Source organism: Enhydra lutris, unplaced genomic scaffold (genome assembly GCF_002288905.1).
Source record: "Enhydra lutris kenyoni isolate GAN:26980312 unplaced genomic scaffold, ASM228890v2 scaffoldscaffold35, whole genome shotgun sequence".
NCBI classification, from domain to species: domain Eukaryota; kingdom Metazoa; phylum Chordata; class Mammalia; order Carnivora; family Mustelidae; genus Enhydra; species Enhydra lutris.
The window spans coordinates 2080743-2086687 of NW_019154119.1; the positions used below are offsets into that span (position 1 = coordinate 2080743).

A 5945-nucleotide genomic window follows, 5' to 3' on the forward strand; every position below is an offset into this window, starting at 1 on the left:
GGGACCCCAGTCCAGACTTTCTTCCTGGCTCCTCCTGAATGCAAACCGATTTCCTACCCCCATCCCCAGCCCATGGGGGTTCCTCATTCCATGTCCAGAGTGTCTTATTTGAATAGGCATTTCTTCTCGTGCCCAGGGTCCCCAGTTCTCCTTCTCCCAAGAGGACTCCCTGACTTCCATCTTGCCATCCCTCACAGAAATCGACACTGTGGTCTTCATTTTCACCCTGGATGGTGAGAGGGAAGCCCGGAGCAGTGGGGTGAGCAGACAGAGGCAGGGGAGTGACTCGGGGGAGCTGTCATTTTTCTGGATCTTAAAGCACCTGCTCCGAGGGAGGGAGAGGGGCGCGTGTCTTGACTGGACCGCAGGGAACAGGAAGAACAGCTTTCTCTGGCGCCCTTCCCCTCTCCTAGACAACCTCACGGAGGTGCAGACGCTGGTGGAGCAGGTAAGGAGAAGACTGCCAACATCCGGGCCCTGGCGCATAGCACCGTGGGGCAGACCCTGCCGGTGAGGGTCCAGCCTTGGGGACGGAACCTGGGGTGGCAGTTACAGCAACGGCCTTCCTGGGGATGCTGCTCTGGCTCCATTCTCTCTCTCTTTCTCCAGACCCCTCTGAAGAAGCTCTTCCCCTCCATCACCAGCATCACGTTGCCACTGCTTTTCTTTGAATATGAAGGGAACTTCATCCAGGTATGAGGAATGAGAGGGTATTATCTGTGCTGAGGGACTCAGAGGGGGAAGGGTTCCAGAAATTAGAAAACTCAAGGCTGGGATGTCTGGGTGGCTCAGTGGGTTAAAGCCTCTGCTTTTGGCTCGGGTCATGATCTCAGGGTCCTGGGATCAAGTCCCACATCCAGCTCTCTGCTCTGCAGGAAGCCTGCTTCCTCCTCTCTCTCTCTGCCTGCCTCCCTGCCTACTTGTGATTTCTCTGTCAAATAAATAAATAAAATCTGTTTAAAAACAAAAACAAAAACAAAAAAAAACCCCAATCTTCTTCCAAAAAATCACTTAGACAAATTTTGGAGAATGTCCCTCTAGGCTTTTTTATGCGTATGTAAGTATGTAAATATATTTATATAAAAATAGGACCATCTTTGCCATGCTGTTTTTAACTTGCTTCTCTTCACTGAAAATTATGAACACCTTTCTGTACAAATATATGCATATCATCATTTTTTAAAAGATTTTTATTTATGTATTTGAGAGAGAGAATGAATAGGGGGAGGGGAAGAGGGGCAGAGGGAGAAGCGGACTCCCTGCTGAGGGCAGAGCCCAAGCAGGGGCTGGATCCCAGGACCTGACATCATGACCTGAGCTGAAGTCAGACACTAAGGTAACTGAGCCACCCGGGTGCCCCTAATTCAAATTCCTTTAATGACTATGGAGATTGGCTGCTTAAAGATATATATTGGCTATTATTTTTTTTTCCTTATTGTGTTACTTCTTCATGCCTTCTGGGCATATGCACCCATTCTTTTGGGCATATTTAATTTTTTGTTACTAATTTATAAGAGGGAGTGTATATAGCAAGGACAGTAGCCTTTTTTTTTATTCCTTTTCTATGTTTTCCTCTAGTTTATGACTATTTTTTATTTTTCCATTTTTGATGGAGAGATGTTTTCTTTACATTTTTACATAGTCACATCAATCAGTCTTTTTTTTGGTGTGTATAGCTTCTGTCTTTTGCTTGATTCTGGTTTGTATCTTTCCAAATATATTGCGATTGTTTGAAATAAAAAGGTTTCCATTAGTAAATCTTTAGTTGCAGAAATATTGTTGAGGTAAACTCCTCCCACACTTTTATTTTGAAAAATTTTCCACCCTACAGAAAAATTGCCAGAACAGTGAACACCCATACAATTCTCCCTAGATTCACCAATCTTTTTTTTTTTTAAGATTTTATTTATGTATTTTACAGAGAAAAACAGCACATAAGCAGGAGTAGTGGCAGGCAGAGGGAGAGGAAGAAGGAGAAGCAGGCTTCCCACTGAGCAGCGTACCTGACATGGGGCTTGCTCCCGGGATCCCGGGATTGAGACCTGATCTGAAGGCAGATGCCCAACCGACTGAGCCACCCAGGCACCCCTAAATTCACCAATATTTAACATTTTGCCACATCTGCTTCATCCCTCTTTTCCTCTGAATTATTTGAAAGATACTTGGAGATAAGATGACATTTGACACAAATTACTGTGTCCCCTAAGAACAAGGACATTTGTCTACATAACCACAATATAATTTTCACACTCAGGAAAAAGGACCATGAGTACGATTATTGAATATGCAGCCTGTGTTCAAATTCCCCCAATTATCTCTGCATTATTTTTATTTCCAGGTCCAGGATCCAATCAGGAGATAATGCGTTGCACTTTGTTATTAGGTCTCCTTAGTTTTCTTTAATCTAGATGAATTCTTTAGCTGTTTTCTGTGTCTTTTATGACATTGATAGTACAGGAGTCTGACCAGTTATTTTCCAGAATGTGCTTCACCTTGGATTTGCCCGATTGTTTCTTCATTATCTTCAGGTGAAGTGTTTTGGCGGGAGCCGCAGAGACGAGGCTCATAGATGAGTGTATCACATCGGGAGATGCCTGATGTCAGTTCATTCCTTTACTGGTGATGTTATGTTTTATCACTTACTCAAAGTAGTGTCAGATTTCTTTTCTTTTTCTTTTTTAAGCTTTTATTTATTTATTTGAGAGAGGCAGAGAGAGAATACGAGTGGCAGGGGAGGGGCAGCAGGAGAGGGCAAACAGACTCCCCACTGAGCAGGGAGTCCATCGCAGGAGCCCAAGATCATGACCCAAGCTGAAGGCAGAAGCTTGACCAACTGAGCCACCCAGGCGCCCTGGTTGTGTCAGATTTCTTTGCATCCTGTTCCTTAGTGATCTTCCACCCAATGGTTTTAGCATCCACAGATCATTCTTGGTCGAATCAATTTATAACTATGGTGGTTTTTAAATGGTGATTTTTCTTTCTGTCTACATTTACTAGTTGGGATTCTTCTGTAAAGAAAATCTCTCCCTTCTCTCCCCACCCCATCTACATTTATTTAGACTCAGTGTGAGGTCATGAATTTTTTTGTTGTTAAATGTGTTTTAACCCATTCCTGTCATTACTGATTTTAATACTCAAAATGAGAGCTTATTCCAGCTGGCCCCTTTGTCTTTGTGACATAGTCACATTAGTGTTGGTACACTCTTTGCTGTGTTTCTTTTTAGAAAAAGAAAAAAAAAGCACCTTTTCTCTAATGCAGAAGAGTAGCGTATGATAGTCTTTTGTGCCTTCCGTTTTTTCTTAACAAGATATCTTAGAAACCACTCCACTTCAGTTTTTAACTCTGTTAATTATTACTTACCTGTGTGTGTGTATATAGATGTGTGTCTGTACACTAGTGTCCCCAGACATTTATGTAGGAGAACAGAAATGTTGTCCCAGGTTCACCTTGTACTTTCTTAGTTCCAGTCCTGGCTGGAATCCGTAATTTTCAAGGAGTGCTGGTGGTTGTCCTTGGGGATCGGTACAGCAGTCCTGCCTTCTCACGGTTGTGCTTTCCACAGCTTCATTTACCCTAATCTACTGGTAGACCAGAAGCAGATGACCCCCTTACAGATTGCCAGAGGGTCGGTAGTAGTCTAATCCTATGTCACGATGCCTACGTCATTCCCGTCCCTCCATGTCATGGAGCAGCCATTTTGTCATCTCATATTGTCACCAGAAGGCAAAGGATGAATACAGTACAATAAGATATTTTGTGAGAGAGACCGCAGTCGCATAACTTTTATCATAGTATGCTGTTATAATTGTTCTATTTTATTATTGGTGGTGTTCATCTCTTACTATGCCTAATGCATGAACTAATCTTTATGGTTGGAATGTACATATAGGAAAAAATGGTATGTGTATGGCTCCGTACTATTTGCAGTAGCAGACATCTACAGGGGGTCTGGAACTTATCCCCTGGGGTAAGTGGGGGCTGCCGTATTTAGAAACCTAGGTGCTAGGTACGCTCACTGCTACTGCTGACTTTGCCTCTAAGCAAAATTCTTTGGTAGAAAGAACAAGGAAATACAGGGACACCTGGGTGGCACAGTCGGTTAAATGTTGGACTCCTGATTTTGGTTCAGGTTATGACCTCAGGGTCATGAGATTGAGCCCCACATCTGGTTCCAAGCTCAGCGTAGAGTCCGCTTGAGATCCTCTCTCTCCCTCTGTCCCTCTCCCTGCTTGCATGTGTGCGCGTGCGCTCTCTCTCCTCTGTCTCAGAAAAGAAGGAAAGAATGAACGAACAAGGAAATACAGTTGATCTTGAACAACATGGGGTTAGAAGCATTGGCAACCCACACGGTTGAAAATCCCTGTATAACGTTTGACTCCCCCAGACTTATAGCGTACTCTAGACCAGAAGCCTTCCCAATAACATAAACACTCAATTAACACATTTTTTTTAAGTTATATGTATTATATGCTGTATCCTTACAATAAAATAAGCTAGAGAAAAGAAAACGTTAAGAAAATAATTCAGAGGGGCGCCTGGGTGGTTCATTTGTCAAGCGTCTGTCTTCTGCTCAGGTCATGATCCCGGGGTCCTGGGATCAAGCCCCGCATTGGCTCCCTGCTCTGCGGGAAGCCTGCTTCTCCCTCTCCCACTCCCCCTGCTGTGTTCCCTCTCTGTCAAATAAATAAATAAAACCTTAAAAAAAAGAAAAGAAAACCGTACAGAAAATTCATTTATAGTACACCACCCTGTATTTTTGAAAAAAATCTGCACATAAGTGGACCTGTGTAGTTCAAACTTTTGTTGTCCAAGGGTCAACTGTATATGTTTTTTTCACATAAGTAGATATATATATATATATATATATATATATATATATATATATACACACATATATATATGTATATATACATACATACATATTTATGAATTTATATACGTTCTCCTACCTGTTTTCCCTTAATGAGAACGTTGATTCCCAACATCGTCAATTTATTTGTCCATTTCCTTAGTCCTACAATAAATAACCATTTTGAAATTGCTACCCTGATACCACTACCATCAACAAGCTTACCAAGAAACAGTAAAGATTTCTTTGCAGTTCTTTTTGTCTTCTGACCATATTCCACAAAAAACACATAAAGTGTTCAAAAGTTGCTAGGATTAGGGTGCCTGGGTGGTTTAGTGGGTTAAAGCCTCTGCCTTCGGCTTGGGTCATGATCCCAGGGTCCTGGGATCGAGCCCTGAATCCGGGCTCTCTGCTTAGCAGGGAGCTTGCTTCCCCCTCTCTCTCTGCCTGCCTCTCTGCCTACTTGTGATCTCTCTGTCAAATAAATAAATAAATAAAATCTTTAAAAAAAAAAGTCACTAGGATTAAATTTTTTCCTCTCTCTGTAGTTATGTTATCAATATGATATATAGTGAGTTTCATTTCCTTTATTTGTTTTTTTCATTTTAGAGGGTTTGGTTTTTTTTAGGATTTTATTTATTTATTTGTCAGAGAGAGAGAGACAGGGAGAGCACAGCAGGGGGAGCGGCAGGCAGAGGGAGAAGCAGACTCCTCGCTGAGCGGGGAGCCCAATTGCAGGACTTGATCCCAGGACCTTGGGATCATAACCTGAGCCAAAGTCTGACACTTAACCAACTGAGCCACCCAGGTGTCCCTGAGTTTTTTGTTTTCGATATCACTTTATCTTTTGAATATGTAAAACATAACTGGTTTAAAGTCAAACTGTGTCATAAGGAGATGTCCCATCCCCTTCACTCTTCCTTCCACTTGTTTCCACTCATCCCTGCAGGTAAACAATTTCATTAGTTACTGACTTGCCTTCCTATGTTTCTTTTTGCACAAAAAGCGTATTTTTTGTACTTTGCAATTTTTTCTTTTACAAGAGACCCTGTGCTATGTATATTCTTTTGTGCTTCAATGAGATATCCTGAAAAT

The 5945-nt window shown here is 42.2% G+C and overlaps 1 pseudogene; it reads left to right on the forward strand.

Annotated features, from left to right (window-relative positions):
* The window catches only part of LOC111154056, a 9448-nt pseudogene extending 8749 nt beyond the window's left edge, over positions 1 to 699 (forward strand).
* The last annotated feature ends 5246 nt before the right edge of the window (positions 700 to 5945 follow it).